Source organism: Aythya ferina (assembly GCF_964211825.1).
Source record: "Aythya ferina genome assembly, chromosome: 1".
NCBI classification, from domain to species: Eukaryota; Metazoa; Chordata; class Aves; order Anseriformes; family Anatidae; genus Aythya; species Aythya ferina.
In genome coordinates this window covers 84,177,395-84,185,209 of record NC_140296.1, presented here as the reverse complement: position 1 = coordinate 84,185,209, position 7,815 = coordinate 84,177,395, and the positions used below count along the sequence as shown (strand labels likewise).

Below are 7,815 nucleotides of genomic sequence, written 5' to 3'. Positions count from 1 at the left end.
GTCTGCTCTGCCCCTGGCTCCTCTGCTCCATGTGGTGCAGCAGCCGAGCCATTTCCTGTCTGAGCTGCTCTTCACACTGCTGCATGCGCTCGTGTGCATCCACATCCATGTGGTCAGCCACCAACCCTGGCCTCTAGGCGATGCCGAGCACAGATAGCAAAAGCGCCATGGCCTGCAGGAGGTGCGACCCACACTCACCTGTGGCCAAGGCCTCAGTGTGGCCATGATAACAGCCTTCTCATTGTGACTCATGGGCTGTGGTGTCACAGGCCCCACAGCTGAATCACAGCATTCCCTCTTGCCTTGCCTCGCCTCGCACATGCTCCCATCACTTACATCCAAACAGAGCCTCCTCTGATGCACTTTTTGCTAATATCTTGGGTCCTGTGCCTGTCCACAGAGAACAGAGCTCAGCGCCTGCCCCTCCGCTCCCCACATGAGGAGACGGGAAGCCGCCATGAGGCCTCCCCTCAGCCTGCTCTGCTCTGGGCTGAACAAACCAAGGGACCTCAGCTGTTCCTCATATGTCTTGCCCTCTAGGCCCTTCACCATCTTTGTAGTCTTCCTTTGGACACTCTCTAATAGTTTTATGTCCTTCTTATATTGTGGTGCCCAAAACTGCACACAGTACTTGAGGGGAGGCCACTCCAGTGCAGAGTTGTCATGGACAACATTTTACACAACTTAGCTGCCTTTCAGGATTTATTTTATACTTACACAGTAAATAAGGTTAGATCATGATTTTTAACAGTACTTTTCAGCATTAAATCATCAACCAACTTAATGATTTCAACAGATCTTGCTACAATTGGAACAGTAACTTAGTTAAATGTTTGAGAATGGCAAGGTTCACTGGAGACTTTCTGCAGGGTCCTGGGAGGTGTCTAAATCCAGTCATGCATGCTTCCATAATGCTCCCTAGAGTGAATTATTCACCCTACTCCCTCATCAGTGTTTGTCTGTGGACGAGCTTGTTCCTCAAGGACTCAGCCCTGAGGTGCACTTCCCCTCAGGGGTACCCTGAAAGGTGTCCCAGCTCAGGAGAAGATTAAAGGTGCAGACTACTGTGGTCCCTGAAGAGTTCAAGGGGCTCTTTGCAAAGGACCACTATTTATAGGACTGCAAGATGATTGTTAGTCAGTAGTTTTCCATCCTGGCCATGGTTCAGATAAGGCAATTTTGGTATCCTCCACCAACCCGCCATCCCACTGTACTGGCACTCCCCAGGCTGGGCTAAGGTCCAGGCTGCAGGGTCAGAGATGTGATCAGGGAGTGCCTGTTCATACTGTTCATTATGCCTGTTGATCATTGACAATGAAGGACTGATGTAACATTACTTAAACTTGAACCATAGCTGGGATTAGGAAAAAGCTACTCCACCATAGAGATATCAACGGTTACAGCCTGCTGTGATCCCGAGAGAGCTCAAACAGTCTTTTCTCTGGACCATTAACATCTTTTAACACCATCCTAATATTTTTACCTACGTTACCAGTTATTTCTTGTATCTCTTAGTACAGCTTGTGCACAGTACCACTCTCATGCAATGTATGGTTTGGGGAAATTGCATTATATTAAATTAGAAAGCTCAAATATTAAATAGTCTTAAGTAGTAAATACTAAATATTTCTTTTTTTTTAATCTGATAGGTTTCCAAGTACTTAGGGCTTACATGTCAAAGTATATTGTGTGTGAATATACTGAATGCATGATACATGGTATGTGTAACAGATGTTTGTACTTATTTTTTTTTTGTATAAGAACAGCATATAGTGTACATGTATATTCTTGCATATAACTTGGGGGAAAGGAAAACATTTAATCACAATTTTCTATGTCCCTCTACATTCATAGCCAACTCCCACACAGCCATTCTATATAAGCGGTATAAAGAGTTTATGTGTAGTAAAGAAAGAGTATTTTAGGTTTGGATGCAGAAGAGTGATACACAGCTTGCCCTTTCTTTGAAAACTTGTCCTTGACTTAGATTGGCATGAGAAGCAAATAAACTGTGGGAGAACACAGAACAAGAAAATGAAAAGAGAGTTCAGAGCTCTATCCTGTCTTTCTTAACCTCCTCAACTTTCAGACAAAAAGACAGAAAATTAAAATAATCACTAACTTACATCTCAAGGCTACATGCATTTGAGAAGTTGCCTAGGTAGAAAGTCTGTTACCAGATAGACTTTCCTGTCAGTAGGCTGTGACAAAGCTTTTTCCTGGAAGCATCTATTGTTTTGTACATTTATACTCAAAACCAAAAACTGTGTTAAAAAACAACCTTTCGGAGTCTGAGAATATGTAGAAGCTGCTTTTCCTACATGGTTGCAGATTCTTCTTGAGTGCACACAGAGTAGTCATAACTGTTCTAAGATCATTAATAACTTATGTCCCAGTTCAACAGCTGTTGTCATCTTGTACATTGGGGAAAGTGTGTTTTTTTATATAAAGTAACAGTGTCTTTTATGCTGGCAGACATTCTTTCTACATTCTTTCTGAAAAAAAAAAAAAAAAAAAAAAAAAAAAAACACTGAAAAAGAAACTAGTAAATGATAGAAAAAAAGTTTCTAAGCAGAGTTACTTAGTATAATAGCTAGTGCTACTAAAGCTAATACAGTAAGTTCAGGAAAAAAAAAATCAGAAAGTGGCACATACTTATTGCATAAAGGAGAAGCTAAGGAAATTGTCATTTTTTTAATTATTATTTGTTTGGATTTTGTGTGTTTTTGATTTTTTTTTTTTGTTTGGTTGTTTTTTTTGTTTGCTTTTGCTTTGTTTTGTTTTGAAAAGTTTAAGAAGTATTACAGGAGGAATTAAAATAGGAAATACATCTCTATATAGAGAATTTTCCACTGAATGAAATAAAAGTTTATATTTTCAGCAAGTATTTTCACTTGTTTTAGCAATCTGTGAAACTTTTCTCCAGTTCAACTTTCTAAAGACTCCTTTTCTGAATTAGTGTTAAAGACGATCGTTTGTTATTTCAATATACAAAATTCTATTTAACCTTGTTTTCAAAATAATAAAAACAGGATTTTTTTTCTAGAGTTTACTGATGATTTATTTTCTTATCTGATATTTCAATAGATAAAGCTTACTGTCTTTTTTAAAATATATATATTTGTAAAGACAACACACTTTCTTTACCAGATGGCAGAGCCCAAGTTCCTCTGTGAGAAATGTTTCCTAACTTTCCCATGTGATTTTCATTCACATTCAAATGCTTTCAGTTTCTGAGCAGTTACTGCATTTATTTATCTAATATCAGTATGGTCTTTTCCAGGAGTGAAAGTGTTTTGTTTTGTTTTGTTTCTCCCTCCACTTGCTATTCCTCCCCTCTTCTATATATGTTCTTCACGATTAAAAGTTTTGTTCTTTCCTTCAGAAGTTTTCTTCTCACCTGATAAGTTTTCCAAGTGGTTCTCAAACAACTGTCTTAAAAATCAGTGATGAAATGTCTTTCAATCAAAAACTTAAGCAAATGAGACTAGGCTAAAAAATAGGTAGGCTTTTGATAACAAAGTGTAGAGTTTGTTGTGGCCGGTAACATCTGTGGTTTGGGGAAAGGCCTTTGGGAGTCTGGAGCCTGATATAAAAGCCATTGCTCTGCTAATTTCTGGTTATTTCTTCCAGAGACAGGACTTTGTATGTCCAATCTCAGCAGCTAAAAATGGCATTGAGTTTCTCAACAGCATTGAGTTGCTCTGTTTTAAGACTAAAAACAAGAAAAGCTTAAAAAGTTAGAATAAAAGGTTCTGATTCACCTTTACTTTTTCTTATACATAGATTCTGTACAACAGTACAATGGCATGAAACCACACCAAGGGAGGTTCAGGCTGGATCTCAGGAAAAGACTCTTCACCCAGAGGGTGGCTGGGTCCTGAAACAGGCTCTCCAGGGCAGTGGTCATGGCAGTGAGCCTGCTGGAGGTCAAGAAACACTTGGACAATGCCCTCAGACACATGATCTGATTTTTGGGTGGTCTTGTGTAGAGCCAGGAGTTGGACTCGATGATCCTTGTGGGTCCCTTCCAATGTGGGATATTCTATGATTCTACAGAGTGATATACGTATATAAAGTGGTATACGTATAGGCATGGGTATAGGTAAAACCTTAATAAAAATACAATGATGGATCATCTGGGAAGAAAAAAAAATGTAAGAAAATAAAAAAGAAAAATAATATTTTACATAGCTGATTTTCTTAATTAAAACCAATGGACAGTTCCTGACCCATGAGTGCAAACTAAAACATAGATATCTTTTGTTTTGTCTGATGAAAGTGGAAGAAAGAAATCCTAAGAAATAATTAAGTAGCTTGGTCTCAGTTCAGACATCTGAGTCACTTCCACATAGTGCTGGATAGCAAGAACTCACCGGATTCTAAGTGTGATAACATCTTTTTGATAGATCCTGCTTTAATATTCTAATTTAATTTTATGCTCTGAAAAGAAAGCAAAGGGAGTTTCTCACCCCCTCTATGGGCCTTATATTCACTGAATTAGTTTTTCCCTAAACTATGTAGTTCAGCAGAGTACAGACCATGACAGAATTTTGACCCCAGTTGTAATCACGAGGGAATAAGTTATTACATTCACATTGAAATTAATGTGCACCTATCATTAGATAAGTAAACCCAGCACAGAATTTAGTGCACAGTTTAAAAAATAAAATAAAAAATAATAATAATAATAATAATCTTTAAAATTCCATGTTTAATTCTGAAATGCAGATTCCCAAGCACAGCCTGAATCCCCATGCTCGGTGTTTCTATCAACTCATCTGTAAAGAGGAAGACGGTGGAAGAGTTGGGTTAATTTCAGGCTTGTACTGGCTTCAGAGGTGGACTGGTGATTGTAGGAAGATGCATCCTTACTGTTCAGCCCAAGATAGTAGGAAGAGACAGGTGATTGATTTCTGTTAGTGGGTAGTGACTGTCTTATTTCTCCTCTGGTCTTTCAGTGCTCCATGAAACTATCCATCCATTCATTCACTTTTCCATTTCTGAGCACTGCCTCTTAGCTGTCAAGTCTATCATTTTTGACCCTCCATTATTTCATAAAAAAAATTTGGTCATAAAATCAGAGATCCAAAAACTTATTGATGTGTCAGTGATTTCTAATTTTTCTTGAGAAAATTGTGAAGAAATAGGTAATATTTGAAAGTAGAAGCAGGCTATGTCCTTATCCAAGACCTACTGTGAGTCATGACAAGATCTGCAGAGAGTGGAAAAAGACAAAAGAGGTGAAACAAGGAGAATTGGAAATGAGATAACAAAAATGACAGAGCCAGGCACACGTTATTTGTGGACTATGAAAAGAATGAGTATATATGTAGGCACACCCTTCATCTTTCCCACTCACTCAAAAATGCTGGCATAGTACATAGCAGTAGAGACCCCAAGGTAAGTAATGGTAGAGTTCTGTAAAGCAGGAACTGACTTAGACAACTTCTTATTGTGTGATTGATTTGGTGGGGTTAATTTACTTTATATTAATGATTAGCTATATTAATCAATGAGAAATAACAGATCTACATTTTTAATACAATAGGTCTGCTCTTAATACATCAAGTCATTGCTTAGTGCTGTCACCACAGCACCTCACTAGGAGTTCTTTCAATGGTATACATACATATGGATAGCATTTTATATGTATATACATAGCTATATGCACATCTGCATATGGAGAGTACATGATATTATGCTGCATAACTATGTTGATGTGGGAGAGCTTTACTTACGGGTTGCCAACTATATAGGCCATCCCAAATGAGCATCCACAAACCTCTTTCCTATATCCCTTCAGTTTACATCAGTCACACATTCAGAAAAAGGGGACTAAACTATGATCAAATATGAACAGAAAATAAAATCCATAAGCAGACTGCTGTATTTTAAACTTCACTGACTGTCGAATCTAAGTTTTCTCATCTTCTTCATGCACTGGCTGCTGTGCTTGGTCATTTGCAAATCTGCTTTCACATACAGCTTCTCAGTAAAAGGTGGGAAAAGGGCTTGGTTCTCCCTACGTTGCTGCAGACCAAAGTAAAACTAAATCACCAATAGGACAGTCTGGGGTTTGGGAGGTGCCAGTAACTTAATACCATTCTTCCTTTCCTGCCATAGGCAAAATATGTGGACATGAAGGGCACAGCCCATGACTGTAAAAAAGACAGGATTAAATACAGAGTTAGACAACAACATCTCTCCACAATATGTTGCATTGGTAAACTCAGACACGTATCTCCTGAAGTGTTAGTACTGCTGCACAATCACAGGACAAGTTACCTAATGCCTGTGTCTGTCCCAAGGAGCTTTCATGTCGAGAGAGAAACCCAATATGGTGCCACACAGATGCATAAGACTAGATCTACCAGGATGAATTTATCCTTCCACTATGTGAAAGGCTAAATGCTACTTTCCTGATTACACTATAAGCACATTAACACGATGAATTAAAATAAGAGCCCTCTCTTTCCTTGTGGGAAAAATCTTTCACTTGTGGAGGAAAAAAAATATATATAGATATATATAAAGAAAATGCGTGCTTCATTATTTTAAAAATTGCAGTGAATAGTTTTATTTTCTCCTATTTTGTGAATCATTCTCATTAGTGAAGAAGCAAAAGGAACCACATATTTTGAACTGTAACTAAGAGGTGCCACCATCTTTTGTGCAATTAAAGATTGCATGTCAGAAAAAAAAAAAAAAGGTAAAAATTGGAAGAAAGTCAGGCATAGACTGCCCTCTTTTGGACAAAACAGGGCAAGGATGTAAAAGAAGCCAAAGATTTTTTTTAATATTACAGTCACAGTTGCACAGAACCTTGAAGGCAAACTCATGCTTTATTCATATAAAAGATAAATGCTGACTGGAGCACTCCAGTTAGTTAGAGATCAGCCATTTGCCACATATTGTCTGTGGGTGATCAAACACAGTCATACTACAATACTTTATGGGAATTATTAAAAAAAAAAAAAAAAAAAAAAAAAAGAATTGAGTAAGGACTGTGAAAATGGGAGAAAGGAAAGTCAACAAAGACCTTCTAATTCCAAAATTCAATAGCCATCAGCAGACACCAGGGTAATACAGTGTTCTAAATGTGCTAAAAAGTCTGTAATTAAATATATGCCATTATCCCATGTAAATACAACTTTATCCTGGATCCAATTTCTTCCCGTTTGCTGGTGCCTGGACATACACCCTCCAGTACCACTGTGCACATACAGAGCTGGCTGGAATCTCAAGTCCAACAGCCAACCCTCTGTGCCATTGCTCTCACCCTTTGCCACCAGGCCATTTCCCCTGTTCACCAACTGGTCGAACCTGATCTTCACAAGCCATCATACATGCATACATCTGCACCCACTGTCATTGCTGGTACTGTGAACATGGGGTCCTCTGACATGCAACCAGACTGCAGTTGTCACACTCATACACTGTACACACATGCACACAAGGTAGAGTCCCTCACCCAGGAAAGAGCCAGAAAGGTATTTTAATACAAAGTCTGGACACACTGCACACACCAGGCAGAGAGCACAGTCAAGCAAGCAGAGTTGCTATTTACGTAAGACCTAGCCGTTTTGTCTCCCTACTCCTCTATTTTCCCATATTTGTTTCCTCCCCAAAGCATGTCATAAGTCCTGTGAGACCTCAAAATGTTCTTCCTATGTATCCCATAATTATAGAATCATAGATTGGTTTGTTTGGAAGGGACCTTAAAGATCATCTAATTCCAAACCTACTGCCAAGGGCAGGAATACCTACCATCAGACCAGGTTGCCCAAAGCCCCATCCATCCTGGCCTTGAAC

The 7,815-nt window shown here is 38.7% G+C and overlaps 1 long non-coding RNA gene across 1 annotated transcript; it reads right to left on the bottom strand.

Moving 5' to 3' along the window:
• Positions 1-689: 689 nt before the first annotated feature.
• LOC311430355 lies at positions 690-7,663 on the bottom strand. Its single transcript, XR_014688724.1, has 2 exons — positions 7,578-7,663; positions 690-2,495 (listed from the first exon to the last, which is right to left on the bottom strand). It is a non-coding gene; the product is annotated as an uncharacterized lncRNA (long non-coding RNA).
• Positions 7,664-7,815: the final 152 nt, after the last annotated feature.